General features: G+C 44.4%; 8 non-coding genes across 8 annotated transcripts; all 8 read left to right on the top strand.

The window, feature by feature from the left end:
* Window positions 1-870: 870 nt before the first annotated feature.
* LOC127353985 (U6 spliceosomal RNA) lies at window positions 871-976 on the top strand. The gene has a single exon (XR_007881420.1). It is a non-coding gene; the product is annotated as a U6 spliceosomal RNA (small nuclear RNA).
* A 2,340-nt stretch (window positions 977-3,316) lies between these two features.
* LOC127353986 (U6 spliceosomal RNA) lies at window positions 3,317-3,422 on the top strand. The gene has a single exon (XR_007881421.1). It is a non-coding gene; the product is annotated as a U6 spliceosomal RNA (small nuclear RNA).
* Window positions 3,423-5,760: 2,338 nt separating this feature from the next.
* On the top strand, window positions 5,761-5,866 carry LOC127353987 (U6 spliceosomal RNA). Its single transcript, XR_007881422.1, has one exon. It is a non-coding gene; the product is annotated as a U6 spliceosomal RNA (small nuclear RNA).
* Window positions 5,867-8,230: 2,364 nt separating this feature from the next.
* Window positions 8,231-8,336, top strand: LOC127353988 (U6 spliceosomal RNA). Its single transcript, XR_007881423.1, has one exon. It is a non-coding gene; the product is annotated as a U6 spliceosomal RNA (small nuclear RNA).
* Window positions 8,337-10,728: 2,392 nt separating this feature from the next.
* Window positions 10,729-10,834, top strand: LOC127353989 (U6 spliceosomal RNA). The gene has a single exon (XR_007881424.1). It is a non-coding gene; the product is annotated as a U6 spliceosomal RNA (small nuclear RNA).
* Window positions 10,835-13,236: 2,402 nt separating this feature from the next.
* Window positions 13,237-13,342, top strand: LOC127353990 (U6 spliceosomal RNA). The gene has a single exon (XR_007881425.1). It is a non-coding gene; the product is annotated as a U6 spliceosomal RNA (small nuclear RNA).
* Window positions 13,343-15,746: 2,404 nt separating this feature from the next.
* On the top strand, window positions 15,747-15,852 carry LOC127353991 (U6 spliceosomal RNA). Its single transcript, XR_007881426.1, has one exon. It is a non-coding gene; the product is annotated as a U6 spliceosomal RNA (small nuclear RNA).
* Window positions 15,853-18,236: 2,384 nt separating this feature from the next.
* LOC127353992 (U6 spliceosomal RNA) lies at window positions 18,237-18,342 on the top strand. The gene has a single exon (XR_007881427.1). It is a non-coding gene; the product is annotated as a U6 spliceosomal RNA (small nuclear RNA).
* Window positions 18,343-20,392: the final 2,050 nt, after the last annotated feature.

Genomic DNA, 20,392 nt, shown 5'->3' on the forward strand with positions numbered 1-20,392 from the left:
TTACAGTGACTTGCTCTCCCATTTAAAATATATCGTGGGATCTATCTGATTTCACATGACAACACAACTATTTTTCTTAATGTTGTAATGATGTTCGGAGGTGCTTAGATATGGAAGACATAGTGGCTGCACTTGCAGAAGCCAAGGCCCGCAAAGCAGCAATTTTAGGAAGCAAAAGGCACTACTATTGGACTGTGGATACAGGACCGAGGTGTCACAGCAAGTCTAAAGTTCTACCTTTCCACTTTAATTCCGTTTGTTTGTTTGTTTGTTTGTTTGTTTTTGCTTGGTTGTGTTTTTCTATCATTCTGAAAAATCTGCACATCAAAGTTATGTTTCTTTTTCTGTTATTTGTGTATTGTACGCAAAGTTTGCATTTAGATAGTAATGTTATTATTGATTTTATATGTTATTGTTTAATAAAAGATGTCTTTACTGATCCGTAGTCCTGGACGTCATTCATCGTGATTCTGGGGGACAGCATGGTCCTTCTTGCCTAGGGCCCCCAGGGGGGGCTAGAAACGCCCCTGTATCTCCAACGGGTGGGAGGAGCTAGAGTTTGCACCAATCGTTGCTGTCTGACGCTATGTCTATTTGCATAGAATTCCCATCAGCCCCCTGTGCTCCTCAGAATCAGAAAATACAGGACCCGAACACGGCTCTGGACGGCTCAGTTTGTGTCTAGATGGGTCACCGTAGGTACAGAACTCACGGTACAACCCACAGACTCCTCATTATTGTTGTTACCGGCGGTCTGAGAGCCGTTTAGAAGCGGTTTAAGCCTTTTTAGCTGTGTCTGAGTGGAACCACGAGGCAACACTCTGCCGCCACAGACTCCCTATGAATAGCTGACAGAGACTGGGTGAAATCGTGTTACTCCGGTAGCACATATACTAAAATTGGAACGATACAGAGAAGATTAGCATGGCCCCTGCGCAAGGATGACACGCAAATTCGTGAAGCGTTCCTCATTTTTCACCCTGGTCACATCTAAAAGTTAACCCTAACCCTAACCCTCTTATTTAGGGTTAGTCAGGATGGGTCAAGAGGTCCAGCTTGAGTGTTAGGGTTAGGGTTAGGGTTATCGGATTGGTGTAAACTTTGTGTTTTTTGCTAGCTTTTACTAGCTGGCTACTCCAGTTAACCAAAAAAAGTTTGTATATATATATATCTATAGGGTTAAGGGTAACCCTAACCCTAACCCTAAGCACCATATATGTTTTATCTGTCAACTGCACACACCAAGGCACAAAAAGTCTATCTTTGTCAGAATAAATGCAGCAGCAGGAATGGCCAGCACACGCTCTTTTTCCCAGGAAATCTCCACAGGGGATACCTTTAGAAAAAATAACTTCCTTTTCTGACCTAACCTAGTCAGTGCCTTCACACTGTTGTAAAACCTGAGAATTATGAGTTTTTCTGGCCAGATTAAAAAAGACTTTGTAGAAGGTAAGCTAAAAACATGGAAAACAGGAGCAAAAAGCGGAAGAACAAAAACAAAGCCAAGAGGAGAAAACGGGCCATTAAGGAAAAGAAAGGAAACAAAGGGAAATGCTAAACAAGCCCCTAAAACAACAAACAAACAAACAAAAAAAACCAGTGGACTACCTGGGGCACAGAACACCCCCCGGCCAGCAGCCAGAGCAGAGGAAGGAGAGCTCCAGACCTCAGAGGGGTCCATCCCGCACTCCAGAATCGGGGCAGATGCCCTCCCCCAGAGGACCCAACGACAGAGGAGACCACATCTCAGCGACACAGCAGTTCAGACCAGGTGCTCTTTTTTGACGGCGCTGTGCGTAGATTGTGTCCATGGAAGGGAGTTCCGTTGTGATAATCCTCTCTGCAGTCTTTATGACTCTTTGCAGAGCCTTCCTCTCTGTCTGTGTGGTGTTTCCGTACCAGACAGTGATGCCTGTGGTGAGGACGCTCTCTATCAGTCCTTTGTAGACCTGGGCGAGAGGGCGACAGTGCAGACCAGGTTTTCTGAGCAGCCTGATGAAATACAGTCTCTGTTGGGCTTTTTTCACTGTGGCAGCAGTGTTCAAAGTCCAGTTCAGATCTGATGTTACTTGTAGTCCCAGGAATCTATAACTGTCAGCCCTCTCCACCTCAGTCCCCTTGATGATGAGGGGCTGCAGGGGGGGGGTGGATTTTTTCTGAAGTCCATGATTACTTCTCTTGTCTTGTCTGTGTTGAGGCTTAGGTCGTTGGATGTTCATTAATAATTCCAGACAGATCTCAAATGTTGTGTTTGTGTAGCATGCACAGTTCTTTACTTTTTACGCAAGCCAACCAAATGCATTGGGCTCTTTTCTTTTTTCTTCCTCAAGGTGCTTTGTTGAAGTTTTTTGGTGGCCCACAACAACAACAACAGCAGCGGCAGCAGCAGCAGACCTCTACACATCAAAGCAGGAACTTATTTTGTGTCCTTTTTAAAGTTAAGATTACAGTGACTTGCTCTCCCATTTAAAATATATCGTGGGATCTATCTGATTTCACATGACAACACAACTATTTTTCTTAATGTTGTAATGATGTTCGGAGGTGCTTAGATATGGAAGACATAGTGGCTGCACTTGCAGAAGCCAAGGCCCGCAAAGCAGCAATTTTAGGAAGCAAAAGGCACTACTATTGGACTGTGGATACAGGACCGAGGTGTCACAGCAAGTCTAAAGTTCTACCTTTCCACTTTAATTCCTTGTTTGTTTGTTTGTTTGTTTGTTTGTTTTTGCTTGGTTGTGTTTTTCTATCATTCTGAAAAATCTGCACATCAAAGTTATGTTTCTTTTTCTGTTATTTGTGTATTGTACGCAAAGTTTGCATTTAGATAGTAATGTTATTATTGATTTTATATGTTATTGTTTAATAAAAGATGTCTTTACTGATCCGTAGTCCTGGACGTCATTCATCGTGATTCTGGGGGACAGCATGGTCCTTCTTGCCTAGGGCCCCCAGGGGGGGCTAGAAACGCCCCTGTATCTCCAACGGGTGGGAGGAGCTAGAGTTTGCACCAATCGTTGCTGTCTGACGCTATGTCTATTTGCATAGAATTCCCATCAGCCCCCTGTGCTCCTCAGAATCAGAAAATACAGGACCCGAACACGGCTCTGGACGGCTCAGTTTGTGTCTAGATGGGTCACCGTAGGTACAGAACTCACGGTACAACCCACAGACTCCTCATTATTGTTGTTACCGGCGGTCTGAGAGCCGTTTAGAAGCGGTTTAAGCCTTTTTAGCTGTGTCTGAGTGGAACCACGAGGCAACACTCTGCCGCCACAGACTCCCTATGAATAGCTGACAGAGACTGGGTGAAATCGTGTTACTCCGGTAGCACATATACTAAAATTGGAACGATACAGAGAAGATTAGCATGGCCCCTGCGCAAGGATGACACGCAAATTCGTGAAGCGTTCCTCATTTTTCACCCTGGTCACATCTAAAAGTTAACCCTAACCCTAACCCTCTTATTTAGGGTTAGTCAGGATGGGTCAAGAGGTCCAGCTTGAGTGTTAGGGTTAGGGTTAGGGTTATCGGATTGGTGTAAACTTTGTGTTTTTTGCTAGCTTTTACTAGCTGGCTACTCCAGTTAACCAAAAAAAGTTTGTATATATATATATCTATAGGGTTAAGGGTAACCCTAACCCTAACCCTAAGCACCATATATGTTTTATCTGTCAACTGCACACACCAAGGCACAAAAAGTCTATCTTTGTCAGAATAAATGCAGCAGCAGGAATGGCCAGCACACGCTCTTTTTCCCAGGAAATCTCCACAGGGGATACCTTTAGAAAAAATAACTTCCTTTTCTGACCTAACCTAGTCAGTGCCTTCACACTGTTGTAAAACCTGAGAATTATGAGTTTTTCTGGCCAGATTAAAAAAGACTTTGTAGAAGGTAAGCTAAAAACATGGAAAACAGGAGCAAAAAGCGGAAGAACAAAAACAAAGCCAAGAGGAGAAAACGGGCCATTAAGGAAAAGAAAGGAAACAAAGGGAAATGCTAAACAAGCCCCTAAAACAACAACAAACAAACAAACAAAAAAAACCAGTGGACTACCTGGGGCACAGAACACCCCCCGGCCAGCAGCCAGAGCAGAGGAAGGAGAGCTCCAGACCTCAGAGGGGTCCATCCCGCACTCCAGAATCGGGCAGATGCCCTCCCCCAGAGGACCCAACGACAGAGGAGACCACATCTCAGCGACACAGCAGTTCAGACCAGGTGCTCTTTTTTGACGGCGCTGTGCGTAGATTGTGTCCATGGAAGGGAGTTCCGTTGTGATAATCCTCTCTGCAGTCTTTATGACTCTTTGCAGAGCCTTCCTCTCTGTCTGTGTGGTGTTTCCGTACCAGACAGTGATGCCTGTGGTGAGGACGCTCTCTATCAGTCCTTTGTAGACCTGGGCGAGAGGGCGACAGTGCAGACCAGGTTTTCTGAGCAGCCTGATGAAATACAGTCTCTGTTGGGCTTTTTTCACTGTGGCAGCAGTGTTCAAAGTCCAGTTCAGATCTGATGTTACTTGTAGTCCCAGGAATCTATAACTGTCAGCCCTCTCCACCTCAGTCCCCTTGATGATGAGGGGCTGCAGGGGGGGTGGATTTTTTCTGAAGTCCATGATTACTTCTCTTGTCTTGTCTGTGTTGAGGCTTAGGTCGTTGGATGTTCATTAATAATTCCAGACAGATCTCAAATGTTGTGTTTGTGTAGCATGCACAGTTCTTTACTTTACGCAAGCCAACCAAATGCATTGGGCTCTTTTCTTTTTTCTTCCTCAAGGTGCTTTGTTGAAGTTTTTTGGTGGCCCACAACAACAACAACAGCAGCGGCAGCAGCAGCAGACCTCTACACATCAAAGCAGGAACTTATTTTGTGTCCTTTTTAAAGTTAAGATTACAGTGACTTGCTCTCCCATTTAAAATATATCGTGGGATCTATCTGATTTCACATGACAACACAACTATTTTTCTTAATGTTGTAATGATGTTCGGAGGTGCTTAGATATGGAAGACATAGTGGCTGCACTTGCAGAAGCCAAGGCCCGCAAAGCAGCAATTTTAGGAAGCAAAAGGCACTACTATTGGACTGTGGATACAGGACCGAGGTGTCACAGCAAGTCTAAAGTTCTACCTTTCCACTTTAATTCCTTGTTTGTTTGTTTGTTTGTTTGTTTGTTTTTGCTTGGTTGTGTTTTTCTATCATTCTGAAAAATCTGCACATCAAAGTTATGTTTCTTTTTCTGTTATTTGTGTATTGTACGCAAAGTTTGCATTTAGATAGTAATGTTATTATTGATTTTATATGTTATTGTTTAATAAAAGATGTCTTTACTGATCCGTAGTCCTGGACGTCATTCATCGTGATTCTGGGGGACAGCATGGTCCTTCTTGCCTAGGGCCCCCAGGGGGGGCTAGAAACGCCCCTGTATCTCCAACGGGTGGGAGGAGCTAGAGTTTGCACCAATCGTTGCTGTCTGACGCTATGTCTATTTGCATAGAATTCCCATCAGCCCCCTGTGCTCCTCAGAATCAGAAAATACAGGACCCGAACACGGCTCTGGACGGCTCAGTTTGTGTCTAGATGGGTCACCGTAGGTACAGAACTCACGGTACAACCCACAGACTCCTCATTATTGTTGTTACCGGCGGTCTGAGAGCCGTTTAGAAGCGGTTTAAGCCTTTTTAGCTGTGTCTGAGTGGAACCACGAGGCAACACTCTGCCGCCACAGACTCCCTATGAATAGCTGACAGAGACTGGGTGAAATCGTGTTACTCCGGTAGCACATATACTAAAATTGGAACGATACAGAGAAGATTAGCATGGCCCCTGCGCAAGGATGACACGCAAATTCGTGAAGCGTTCCTCATTTTTCACCCTGGTCACATCTAAAAGTTAACCCTAACCCTAACCCTCTTATTTAGGGTTAGTCAGGATGGGTCAAGAGGTCCAGCTTGAGTGTTAGGGTTAGGGTTAGGGTTATCGGATTGGTGTAAACTTTGTGTTTTTTGCTAGCTTTTACTAGCTGGCTACTCCAGTTAACCAAAAAAAGTTTGTATATATATATATCTATAGGGTTAAGGGTAACCCTAACCCTAACCCTAAGCACCATATATGTTTTATCTGTCAACTGCACACACCAAGGCACAAAAAGTCTATCTTTGTCAGAATAAATGCAGCAGCAGGAATGGCCAGCACACGCTCTTTTTCCCAGGAAATCTCCACAGGGGATACCTTTAGAAAAAATAACTTCCTTTTCTGACCTAACCTAGTCAGTGCCTTCACACTGTTGTAAAACCTGAGAATTATGAGTTTTTCTGGCCAGATTAAAAAAGACTTTGTAGAAGGTAAGCTAAAAACATGGAAAACAGGAGCAAAAAGCGGAAGAACAAAAACAAAGCCAAGAGGAGAAAACGGGCCATTAAGGAAAAGAAAGGAAACAAAGGGAAATGCTAAACAAGCCCCTAAACAACAAACAAACAAACAAACAAACAAAAAAAACCAGTGGACTACCTGGGGCACAGAACACCCCCCGGCCAGCAGCCAGAGCAGAGGAAGGAGAGCTCCAGACCTCAGAGGGGTCCATCCCGCACTCCAGAATCGGCCGGCCGCCGGCAGATGCCCTCCCCCAGAGGACCCAACGACAGAGGAGACCACATCTCAGCGACACAGCAGTTCAGACCAGGTGCTCTTTTTTGACGGCGCTGTGCGTAGATTGTGTCCATGGAAGGGAGTTCCGTTGTGATAATCCTCTCTGCAGTCTTTATGACTCTTTGCAGAGCCTTCCTCTCTGTCTGTGTGGTGTTTCCGTACCAGACAGTGATGCCTGTGGTGAGGACGCTCTCTATCAGTCCTTTGTAGACCTGGGCGAGAGGGCGACAGTGCAGACCAGGTTTTCTGAGCAGCCTGATGAAATACAGTCTCTGTTGGGCTTTTTTCACTGTGGCAGCAGTGTTCAAAGTCCAGTTCAGATCTGATGTTACTTGTAGTCCCAGGAATCTATAACTGTCAGCCCTCTCCACCTCAGTCCCCTTGATGATGAGGGGCTGCAGGGGGGGTGGATTTTTTCTGAAGTCCATGATTACTTCTCTTGTCTTGTCTGTGTTGAGGCTTAGGTCGTTGGATGTTCATTAATAATTCCAGACAGATCTCAAATGTTGTGTTTGTGTAGCATGCACAGTTTTTCTTTACTTTACTTTACGCAAGCCAACCAAATGCATTGGGCTCTTTTCTTTTTTCTTCCTCAAGGTGCTTTGTTGAAGTTTTTTGGTGGCCCAACAACAACAACAACAGCAGCGGCAGCAGCAGCAGACCTCTACACATCAAAGCAGGAACTTATTTTGTGTCCTTTTTAAAGTTAAGATTACAGTGACTTGCTCTCCCATTTAAAATATATCGTGGGATCTATCTGATTTCACATGACAACACAACTATTTTTCTTAATGTTGTAATGATGTTCGGAGGTGCTTAGATATGGAAGACATAGTGGCTGCACTTGCAGAAGCCAAGGCCCGCAAAGCAGCAATTTTAGGAAGCAAAAGGCACTACTATTGGACTGTGGATACAGGACCGAGGTGTCACAGCAAGTCTAAAGTTCTACCTTTCCACTTTAATTCCTTGTTTGTTTGTTTGTTTGTTTGTTTGTTTTTGCTTGGTTGTGTTTTTCTATCATTCTGAAAAATCTGCACATCAAAGTTATGTTTCTTTTTCTGTTATTTGTGTATTGTACGCAAAGTTTGCATTTAGATAGTAATGTTATTATTGATTTTATATGTTATTGTTTAATAAAAGATGTCTTTACTGATCCGTAGTCCTGGACGTCATTCATCGTGATTCTGGGGGACAGCATGGTCCTTCTTGCCTAGGGCCCCCAGGGGGGGCTAGAAACGCCCCTGTATCTCCAACGGGTGGGAGGAGCTAGAGTTTGCACCAATCGTTGCTGTCTGACGCTATGTCTATTTGCATAGAATTCCCATCAGCCCCCTGTGCTCCTCAGAATCAGAAAACACAGGACCCGAACACGGCTCTGGACGGCTCAGTTTGTGTCTAGATGGGTCACCGTAGGTACAGAACTCACGGTACAACCCACAGACTCCTCATTATTGTTGTTGTTACCGGCGGTCTGAGAGCCGTTTAGAAGCGGTTTAAGCCTTTTTAGCTGTGTCTGAGTGGAACCACGAGGCAACACTCTGCCGCCACAGACTCCCTATGAATAGCTCACAGAGACTGGGTGAAATCGTGTTACTCCGGTAGCACATATACTAAAATTGGAACGATACAGAGAAGATTAGCATGGCCCCTGCGCAAGGATGACACGCAAATTCGTGAAGCGTTCCTCATTTTTCACCCTGGTCACATCTAAAAGTTAACCCTAACCCTAACCCTCTTATTTAGGGTTAGTCAGGATGGGTCAAGAGGTCCAGCTTGAGTGTTAGGGTTAGGGTTAGGGTTATCGGATTGGTGTAAACTTTGTGTTTTTTGCTAGCTTTTACTAGCTGGCTACTCCAGTTAACAAAAAAGTTTGTATGTATATATATAATAAAAGTTTATATATATATATATTATCTATAGGGTTAAGGGTAACCCTAACCCTAACCCTAAGCACCTTATATGTTTTATCTGTCAACTGCACACACCAAGGCACAAAAAGTCTATCTTTGTCAGAATAAATGCAGCAGCAGGAATGGCCAGCACACGCTCTTTTTCCCAGGAAATCTCCACAGGGGATACCTTTAGGAAAAATAACTTCCTTTTCTGACCTAACCTAGTCAGTGCCTTCACACTGTTGTAAAACCTGAGAATTATGAGTTTTTCTGGCCAGATTAAAAAAGACTTTGTAGAAGGTAAGCTAAAAACATGGAAAACAGGAGCAAAAAGCGGAAGAACAAAAACAAAGCCAAGAGGAGAAAACGGGCCATTAAGGAAAAGAAAGGAAACAAAGGGAAATGCTAAACAAGCCCCTAAAACAACAAACAAACAAACAAACAAACAAAAAAAACCAGTGGACTACCTGGGGCACAGAACACCCCCCCGGCCAGCAGCCAGAGCAGAGGAAGGAGAGCTCCAGACCTCAGAGGGGTCCATCCCGCACTCCAGAATCGGCCGGCCGCCGGGCAGATGCCCTCCCCCAGAGGACCCAACGACAGAGGAGACCACATCTCAGCGACACAGCAGTTCAGACCAGGTGCTCTTTTTTGACGGCGCTGTGCGTAGATTGTGTCCATGGAAGGGAGTTCCGTTGTGATAATCCTCTCTGCAGTCTTTATGACTCTTTGCAGAGCCTTCCTCTCTGTCTGTGTGGTGTTTCCGTACCAGACAGTGATGCCTGTGGTGAGGACGCTCTCTATCAGTCCTTTGTAGACCTGGGCGAGAGGGCGACAGTGCAGACCAGGTTTTCTGAGCAGCCTGATGAAATACAGTCTCTGTTGGGCTTTTTTCACTGTGGCAGCAGTGTTCAAAGTCCAGTTCAGATCTGATGTTACTTGTAGTCCCAGGAATCTATAACTGTCAGCCCTCTCCACCTCAGTCCCCTTGATGATGAGGGGCTGCAGGGGGGGTGGATTTTTTCTGAAGTCCATGATTACTTCTCTTGTCTTGTCTGTGTTGAGGCTTAGGTCGTTGGATGTTCATTAATTATTCCAGACAGATCTCAAATGTTGTGTTTGTGTAGCATGCACAGTTCTTTACTTTACTTTACTTTACGCAAGCCAACCAAATGCATTGGGCTCTTTTCTTTTTTCTTCCTCAAGGTGCTTTGTTGAAGTTTTTTGGTGGCCCACAACAACAACAACAACAGCAGCGGCAGCAGCAGCAGACCTCTACACATCAAAGCAGGAACTTATTTTGTGTCCTTTTTAAAGTTAAGATTACAGTGACTTGCTCTCCCATTTAAAATATATCGTGGGATCTATCTGATTTCACATGACAACACAAATATTTTTCTTAATGTTGTAATGATGTTCGGAGGTGCTTAGATATGGAAGACATAGTGGCTGCACTTGCAGAAGCCAAGGCCCGCAAAGCAGCAATTTTAGGAAGCAAAAGGCACTACTATTGGACTGTGGATACAGGACCGAGGTGTCACAGCAAGTCTAAAGTTCTACCTTTCCACTTTAATTCCTTGTTTGTTTGTTTGTTTGTTTGTTTTTGCTTGGTTGTGTTTTTCTATCATTCTGAAAAATCTGCACATCAAAGTTATGTTTCTTTTTCTGTTATTTGTGTATTGTACGCAAAGTTTGCATTTAGATAGTAATGTTATTATTGATTTTATATGTTATTGTTTAATAGAAGATGTCTTTACTGATCCGTAGTCCTGGACGTCATTCATCGTGATTCTGGGGGACAGCATGGTCCTTCTTGCCTAGGGCCCCCAGGGGGGCTAGAAACGCCCCTGTATCTCCAACGGGTGGGAGGAGCTAGAGTTTGCACCAATCGTTGCTGTCTGACGCTATGTCTATTTGCATAGAATTCCCATCAGCCCCCTGTGCTCCTCAGAATAAGAAAACACAGGACCCGAACACGGCTCTGGACGGCTCAGTTTGTGTCTAGATGGGTCACCGTAGGTACAGAACTCACGGTACGACACACAGACTCCTCATTATTGTTGTTGTTACCGGCGGTCTGAGAGCCGTTTAGAAGCGGTTTAAGCCTTTTTAGCTGTGTCTGAGTGGAACCACGAGGCAACACTCTGCCGCCACAGACTCCCTATGAATAGCTCACAGAGACTGGGTGTGATCGTGTTACTCCGGTAGCACATATACTAAAATTGGAACGATACAGAGAAGATTAGCATGGCCCCTGCGCAAGGATGACACGCAAATTCGTGAAGCGTTCCTCATTTTTCACCCTGGTCACATCTAAAAGTTAACCCTAACCCTAACCCTCTTATTTAGGGTTAGTCAGGATGGGTCAAGAGGTCCAGCTTGAGTGTTAGGGTTAGGGTTAGGGTTATCGGATTGGTGTAAACTTTGTGTTTTTTGCTAGCTTTTACTAGCTGGCTACTCCAGTTAACAAAAAAAAGTTTGTATGTATATATATATATATATATATATATATATATATATCTATCTATAGGGTTAAGGGTAACCCTAACCCTAACCCTAAGCACCTTATATGTTTTATCTGTCAACTGCACACACCAAGGCACAAAAAGTCTATCTTTGTCAGAATAAATGCAGCAGCAGGAATGGCCAGCACACGCTCTTTTTCCCAGGAAATCTCCACAGGGGATACCTTTAGGAAAAATAACTTCCTTTTCTGACCTAACCTAGTCAGTGCCTTCACACTGTCGTAAAACCTGAGAATTATGAGTTTTTCTGGCCAGATTAAAAAAGACTTTGTAGAAGGTAAGCTAAAAACATGGAAAACAGGAGCAAAAAGCGGAAGAACAAAAACAAAGCCAAGAGGAGAAAACGGGCCATTAAGGAAAAGAAAGGAAACAAAGGGAAATGCTAAACAAGCCCCTAAAACAACAAACAAACAAACAAACAAACAAAAAAAACCAGTGGACTACCTGGGGCACAGAACACCCCCCGGCCAGCAGCCAGAGCAGAGGAAGGAGAGCTCCAGACCTCAGAGGGGTCCATCCCGCACTCCAGAATCGGCCGGCCGCCGGGCAGATGCCCTCCCCCAGAGGACCCAACGACAGAGGAGACCACATCTCAGCGACACAGCAGTTCAGACCAGGTGCTCTTTTTTGACGGCGCTGTGCGTAGATTGTGTCCATGGAAGGGAGTTCCGTTGTGATAATCCTCTCTGCAGTCTTTATGACTCTTTGCAGAGCCTTCCTCTCTGTCTGTGTGGTGTTTCCGTACCAGACAGTGATGCCTGTGGTGAGGACGCTCTCTATCAGTCCTTTGTAGACCTGGGCGAGAGGGCGACAGTGCAGACCAGGTTTTCTGAGCAGCCTGATGAAATACAGTCTCTGTTGGGCTTTTTTCACTGTGGCAGCAGTGTTCAAAGTCCAGTTCAGATCTGATGTTACTTGTAGTCCCAGGAATCTATAACTGTCAGCCCTCTCCACCTCAGTCCCCTTGATGAAGGGGGGCTGCAGGGGGGGGTGGATTTTTTCTGAAGTCCATGATTACTTCTCTTGTCTTGTCTGTGTTGAGGCTTAGGTCGTTGGATGTTCATTAATTATTCCAGACAGATCTCAAATGTTGTGTTTGTGTAGCATGCACAGTTCTTTACTTTACTTTACTTTACGCAAGCCAACCAAATGCATTGGGCTCTTTTTTTTTTTTCTTCCTCAAGGTGCTTTGTTGAAGTTTTTTGGTGGCCCACAACAACAACAACAACAGCAGCGGCAGCAGCAGCAGACCTCTACACATCAAAGCAGGAACTTATTTTGTGTCCTTTTTAAAGTTAAGATTACAGTGACTTGCTCTCCCATTTAAAATATATCGTGGGATCTATCTGATTTCACATGACAACACAAATATTTTTCTTAATGTTGTAATGATGTTCGGAGGTGCTTAGATATGGAAGACATAGTGGCTGCACTTGCAGAAGCCAAGGCCCGCAAAGCAGCAATTTTAGGAAGCAAAAGGCACTACTATTGGACTGTGGATACAGGACCGAGGTGTCACAGCAAGTCTAAAGTTCTACCTTTCCACTTTAATTCCTTGTTTGTTTGTTTGTTTGTTTGTTTGTTTTTGCTTGGTTGTGTTTTTCTATCATTCTGAAAAATCTGCACATCAAAGTTATGTTTCTTTTTCTGTTATTTGTGTATTGTACGCAAAGTTTGCATTTAGATAGTAATGTTATTATTGATTTTATATGTTATTGTTTAATAGAAGATGTCTTTACTGATCCGTAGTCCTGGACGTCATTCATCGTGATTCTGGGGGACAGCATGGTCCTTCTTGCCTAGGGCCCCCAGGGGGGGCTAGAAACGCCCCTGTATCTCCAACGGGTGGGAGGAGCTAGAGTTTGCACCAATCGTTGCTGTCTGACGCTATGTCTATTTGCATAGAATTCCCATCAGCCCCCTGTGCTCCTCAGAATAAGAAAACACAGGACCCGAACACGGCTCTGGACGGCTCAGTTTGTGTCTAGATGGGTCACCGTAGGTACAGAACTCACGGTACGACACACAGACTCCTCATTATTGTTGTTGTTACCGGCGGTCTGAGAGCCGTTTAGAAGCGGTTTAAGCCTTTTTAGCTGTGTCTGAGTGGAACCACGAGGCAACACTCTGCCGCCACAGACTCCCTATGAATAGCTCACAGAGACTGGGTGTGATCGTGTTACTCCGGTAGCACATATACTAAAATTGGAACGATACAGAGAAGATTAGCATGGCCCCTGCGCAAGGATGACACGCAAATTCGTGAAGCGTTCCTCATTTTTCACCCTGGTCACATCTAAAAGTTAACCCTAACCCTAACCCTCTTATTTAGGGTTAGTCAGGATGGGTCAAGAGGTCCAGCTTGAGTGTTAGGGTTAGGGTTAGGGTTATCGGATTGGTGTAAACTTTGTGTTTTTTGCTAGCTTTTACTAGCTGGCTACTCCAGTTAACAAAAAAAAGTTTGTATGTATATATATATATATATATATATTATATATATATATATCTATCTATAGGGTTAAGGGTAACCCTAACCCTAACCCTAAGCACCTTATATGTTTTATCTGTCAACTGCACACACCAAGGCACAAAAAGTCTATCTTTGTCAGAATAAATGCAGCAGCAGGAATGGCCAGCACACGCTCTTTTTCCCAGGAAATCTCCACAGGGGATACCTTTAGGAAAAATAACTTCCTTTTCTGACCTAACCTAGTCAGTGCCTTCACACTGTCGTAAAACCTGAGAATTATGAGTTTTTCTGGCCAGATTAAAAAAGACTTTGTAGAAGGTAAGCTAAAAACATGGAAAACAGGAGCAAAAAGCGGAAGAACAAAAACAAAGCCAAGAGGAGAAAACGGGCCATTAAGGAAAAGAAAGGAAACAAAGGGAAATGCTAAACAAGCCCCTAAAACAACAAACAAACAAACAAACAAACAAAAAAAACCAGTGGACTACCTGGGGCACAGAACACCCCCCGGCCAGCAGCCAGAGCAGAGGAAGGAGAGCTCCAGACCTCAGAGGGGTCCATCCCGCACTCCAGAATCGGCCGGCCGCCGGGCAGATGCCCTCCCCCAGAGGACCCAACGACAGAGGAGACCACATCTCAGCGACACAGCAGTTCAGACCAGGTGCTCTTTTTTGACGGCGCTGTGCGTAGATTGTGTCCATGGAAGGGAGTTCCGTTGTGATAATCCTCTCTGCAGTCTTTATGACTCTTTGCAGAGCCTTCCTCTCTGTCTGTGTGGTGTTTCCGTACCAGACAGTGATGCCTGTGGTGAGGACGCTCTCTATCAGTCCTTTGTAGACCTGGGCGAGAGGGCGACAGTGCAGACCAGGTTTTCTGAGCAGCCTGATGAAATACAGTCTCTGTTGGGCTTTTTTCACTGTGGCAGCAGTGTTCAAAGTCCAGTTCAGATCTGATGTTACTTGTAGTCCCAGGAATCTATAACTGTCAGCCCTCTCCACCTCAGTCCCCTTGATGAAGGGGGGCTGCAGGGGGGGGTGGATTTTTTCTGAAGTCCATGATTACTTCTCTTGTCTTGTCTGTGTTGAGGCTTAGGTCGTTGGATGTTCATTAATTATTCCAGACAGATCTCAAATGTTGTGTTTGTGTAGCATGCACAGTTCTTTACTTTACTTTACTTTACGCAAGCCAACCAAATGCATTGGGCTCTTTTCTTTTTTCTTCCTCAAGGTGCTTTGTTGAAGTTTTTTGGTGGCCCACAACAACAACAACAACAGCAGCGGCAGCAGCAGCAGACCTCTACACATCAAAGCAGGAACTTATTTTGTGTCCTTTTTAAAGTTAAGATTACAGTGACTTGCTCTCCCATTTAAAATATATCGTGGGATCTATCTGATTTCACATGACAACACAAATATTTTTCTTAATGTTGTAATGATGTTCGGAGGTGCTTAGATATGGAAGACATAGTGGCTGCACTTGCAGAAGCCAAGGCCCGCAAAGCAGCAATTTTAGGAAGCAAAAGGCACTACTATTGGACTGTGGATACAGGACCGAGGTGTCACAGCAAGTCTAAAGTTCTACCTTTCCACTTTAATTCCTTGTTTGTTTGTTTGTTTGTTTGTTTGTTTTTGCTTGGTTGTGTTTTTCTATCATTCTGAAAAATCTGCACATCAAAGTTATGTTTCTTTTTCTGTTATTTGTGTATTGTACGCAAAGTTTGCATTTAGATAGTAATGTTATTATTGATTTTATATGTTATTGTTTAATAGAAGATGTCTTTACTGATCCGTAGTCCTGGACGTCATTCATCGTGATTCTGGGGGACAGCATGGTCCTTCTTGCCTAGGGCCCCCAGGGGGGGCTAGAAACGCCCCTGTATCTCCAACGGGTGGGAGGAGCTAGAGTTTGCACCAATCGTTGCTGTCTGACGCTATGTCTATTTGCATAGAATTCCCATCAGCCCCCTGTGCTCCTCAGAATAAGAAAACACAGGACCCGAACACGGCTCTGGACGGCTCAGTTTGTGTCTAGATGGGTCACCGTAGGTACAGAACTCACGGTACGACACACAGACTCCTCATTATTGTTGTTGTTACCGGCGGTCTGAGAGCCGTTTAGAAGCGGTTTAAGCCTTTTTAGCTGTGTCTGAGTGGAACCACGAGGCAACACTCTGCCGCCACAGACTCCCTATGAATAGCTCACAGAGACTGGGTGTGATCGTGTTACTCCGGTAGCACATATACTAAAATTGGAACGATACAGAGAAGATTAGCATGGCCCCTGCGCAAGGATGACACGCAAATTCGTGAAGCGTTCCTCATTTTTCACCCTGGTCACATCTAAAAGTTAACCCTAACCCTAACCCTCTTATTTAGGGTTAGTCAGGATGGGTCAAGAGGTCCAGCTTGAGTGTTAGGGTTAGGGTTAGGGTTATCGGATTGGTGTAAACTTTGTGTTTTTTGCTAGCTTTTACTAGCTGGCTACTCCAGTTAACAAAAAAAAGTTTGTATATATATATATATATATATATATATATCTATAGGGTTAAGGGTAACCCTAACCCTAACCCTAAGCACCTTATATGTTTTATCTGTCAACTGCACACACCAAGGCACAAAAAGTCTATCTTTGTCAGAATAAATGCAGCAGCAGGAATGGCCAGCACACGCTCTTTTTCCCAGGAAATCTCCACAGGGGATACCTTTAGGAAAAATAACTTCCTTTTCTGACCTAACCTAGTCAGTGCCTTCACACTGTCGTAAAACCTGAGAATTATGAGTTTTTCTGGCCAGATTAAAAAAGACTTTGTAGAAGGTAAGCTAAAAACATGGAAAACAGGAGCAAAAAGCGGAAGAACAAAAACAAAGCCAAGAGGAGAAAACGGGCCATTAAGGAAAAGAAAGGAAACAAAGGGAAATGCTAAACAAGCCCCTAAAACAACAAACAAACAAACAAACAAAAAAAAAACCAGTGGACTACCTGGGGCACAGAACACCCCCCGGCCAGCAGCCAGAGCAGAGGAAGGAGAGCTCCAGACCTCAGAGGGGTCCATCCCGCACTCCAGAATCGGCCGGCCGCCGGGCAGATGCCCTCCCCCAGAGGACCCAACGACAGAGGAGACCACATCTCAGCGACACAGCAGTTCAGACCAGGTGCTCTTTTTTGACGGCGCTGTGCGTAGATTGTGTCCATGGAAGGGAGTTCCGTTGTGATAATCCTCTCTGCAGTCTTTATGACTCTTTGCAGAGCCTTCCTCTCTGTCTGTGTGGTGTTTCCGTACCAGACAGTGATGCCTGTGGTGAGGACGCTCTCTATCAGTCCTTTGTAGACCTGGGCGAGAGGGCGACAGTGCAGACCAGGTTTTCTGAGCAGCCTGATGAAATACAGTCTCTGTTGGGCTTTTTTCACTGTGGCAGCAGTGTTCAAAGTCCAGTTCAGATCTGATGTTACTTGTAGTCCCAGGAATCTATAACTGTCAGCCCTCTCCACCTCAGTCCCCTTGATGAAGGGGGGCTGCAGGGGGGGTGGATTTTTTCTGAAGTCCATGATTACTTCTCTTGTCTTGTCTGTGTTGAGGCTTAGGTCGTTGGATGTTCATTAATTATTCCAGACAGATCTCAAATGTTGTGTTTGTGTAGCATGCACAGTTCTTTACTTTACTTTACTTTACGCAAGCCAACCAAATGCATTGGGCTCTTTTCTTTTTTCTTCCTCAAGGTGCTTTGTTGAAGTTTTTTGGTGGCCCACAACAACAACAACAACAGCAGCGGCAGCAGCAGCAGACCTCTACACATCAAAGCAGGAACTTATTTTGTGTCCTTTTTAAAGTTAAGATTACAGTGACTTGCTCTCCCATTTAAAATATATCGTGGGATCTATCTGATTTCACATGACAACACAAATATTTTTCTTAATGTTGTAATGATGTTCGGAGGTGCTTAGATATGGAAGACATAGTGGCTGCACTTGCAGAAGCCAAGGCCCGCAAAGCAGCAATTTTAGGAAGCAAAAGGCACTACTATTGGACTGTGGATACAGGACCGAGGTGTCACAGCAAGTCTAAAGTTCTACCTTTCCACTTTAATTCCTTGTTTGTTTGTTTGTTTGTTTGTTTGTTTTTGCTTGGTTGTGTTTTTCTATCATTCTGAAAAATCTGCACATCAAAGTTATGTTTCTTTTTCTGTTATTTGTGTATTGTACGCAAAGTTTGCATTTAGATAGTAATGTTATTATTGATTTTATATGTTATTGTTTAATAGAAGATGTCTTTACTGATCCGTAGTCCTGGACGTCATTCATCGTGATTCTGGGGGACAGCATGGTCCTTCTTGCCTAGGGCCCCCAGGGGGGGCTAGAAACGCCCCTGTATCTCCAACGGGTGGGAGGAGCTAGAGTTTGCACCAATCGTTGCTGTCTGACGCTATGTCTATTTGCATAGAATTCCCATCAGCCCCCTGTGCTCCTCAGAATAAGAAAACACAGGACCCGAACACGGCTCTGGACGGCTCAGTTTGTGTCTAGATGGGTCACCGTAGGTACAGAACTCACGGTACGACACACAGACTCCTCATTATTGTTGTTGTTACCGGCGGTCTGAGAGCCGTTTAGAAGCGGTTTAAGCCTTTTTAGCTGTGTCTGAGTGGAACCACGAGGCAACACTCTGCCGCCACAGACTCCCTATGAATAGCTCACAGAGACTGGGTGTGATCGTGTTACTCCGGTAGCACATATACTAAAATTGGAACGATACAGAGAAGATTAGCATGGCCCCTGCGCAAGGATGACACGCAAATTCGTGAAGCGTTCCTCATTTTTCACCCTGGTCACATCTAAAAGTTAACCCTAACCCTAACCCTCTTATTTAGGGTTAGTCAGGATGGGTCAAGAGGTCCAGCTTGAGTGTTAGGGTTAGGGTTAGGGTTATCGGATTGGTGTAAACTTTGTGTTTTTTGCTAGCTTTTACTAGCTGGCTACTCCAGTTAACAAAAAAAAGTTTGTATGTAATATATATATATATATATATATATATATATATCTATCTATAGGGTTAAGGGTAACCCTAACCCTAACCCTAAGCACCTTATATGTTTTATCTGTCAACTGCACACACCAAGGCACAAAAAGTCTATCTTTGTCAGAATAAATGCAGCAGCAGGAATGGCCAGCACACGCTCTTTTTCCCAGGAAATCTCCACAGGGGATACCTTTAGGAAAAATAACTTCCTTTTCTGACCTAACCTAGTCAGTGCCTTCACACTGTCGTAAAACCTGAGAATTATGAGTTTTTCTGGCCAGATTAAAAAAGACTTTGTAGAAGGTAAGCTAAAAACATGGAAAACAGGAGCAAAAAGCGGAAGAACAAAAACAAAGCCAAGAGGAGAAAACGGGCCATTAAGGAAAAGAAAGGAAACAAAGGGAAATGCTAAACAAGCCCCTAAAACAACAAACAAACAAACAAACAAACAAAAAAAACCAGTGGACTACCTGGGGCACAGAACACCCCCCGGCCAGCAGCCAGAGCAGAGGAAGGAGAGCTCCAGACCTCAGAGGGGTCCATCCCGCACTCCAGAATCGGCCGGCCGCCGGGCAGATGCCCTCCCCCAGAGGACCCAACGACAGAGGAGACCACATCTCAGCGACACAGCAGTTCAGACCAGGTGCTCTTTTTTGACGGCGCTGTGCGTAGATTGTGTCCATGGAAGGGAGTTCCGTTGTGATAATCCTCTCTGCAGTCTTTATGACTCTTTGCAGAGCCTTCCTCTCTGTCTGTGTGGTGTTTCCGTACCAGACAGTGATGCCTGTGGTGAGGACGCTCTCTATCAGTCCTTTGTAGACCTGGGCGAGAGGGCGACAGTGCAGACCAGGTTTTCTGAGCAGCCTGATGAAATACAGTCTCTGTTGGGCTTTTTTCACTGTGGCAGCAGTGTTCAAAGTCCAGTTCAGATCTGATGTTACTTGTAGTCCCAGGAATCTATAACTGTCAGCCCTCTCCACCTCAGTCCCCTTGATGAAGGGGGGCTGCAGGGGGGGGTGGATTTTTTCTGAAGTCCATGATTACTTCTCTTGTCTTGTCTGTGTTGAGGCTTAGGTCGTTGGATGTTCATTAATTATTCCAGACAGATCTCAAATGTTGTGTTTGTGTAGCATGCACAGTTCTTTACTTTACTTTACTTTACGCAAGCCAACCAAATGCATTGGGCTCTTTTCTTTTTTCTTCCTCAAGGTGCTTTGTTGAAGTTTTTTGGTGGCCCACAACAACAACAACAACAGCAGCGGCAGCAGCAGCAGACCTCTACACATCAAAGCAGGAACTTATTTTGTGTCCTTTTTAAAGTTAAGATTACAGTGACTTGCTCTCCCATTTAAAATATATCGTGGGATCTATCTGATTTCACATGACAACACAAATATTTTTCTTAATGTTGTAATGATGTTCGGAGGTGCTTAGATATGGAAGACATAGTGGCTGCACTTGCAGAAGCCAAGGCCCGCAAAGCAGCAATTTTAGGAAGCAAAAGGCACTACTATTGGACTGTGGATACAGGACCGAGGTGTCACAGCAAGTCTAAAGTTCTACCTTTCCACTTTAATTCCTTGTTTGTTTGTTTGTTTGTTTGTTTGTTTTTGCTTGGTTGTGTTTTTCTATCATTCTGAAAAATCTGCACATCAAAGTTATGTTTCTTTTTCTGTTATTTGTGTATTGTACGCAAAGTTTGCATTTAGATAGTAATGTTATTATTGATTTTATATGTTATTGTTTAATAGAAGATGTCTTTACTGATCCGTAGTCCTGGACGTCATTCATCGTGATTCTGGGGGACAGCATGGTCCTTCTTGCCTAGGGCCCCCAGGGGGGGCTAGAAAC

This window comes from Dicentrarchus labrax, unplaced genomic scaffold (assembly GCF_905237075.1).
Source record: "Dicentrarchus labrax unplaced genomic scaffold, dlabrax2021, whole genome shotgun sequence".
Classification (NCBI taxonomy): domain Eukaryota; kingdom Metazoa; phylum Chordata; class Actinopteri; family Moronidae; genus Dicentrarchus; species Dicentrarchus labrax.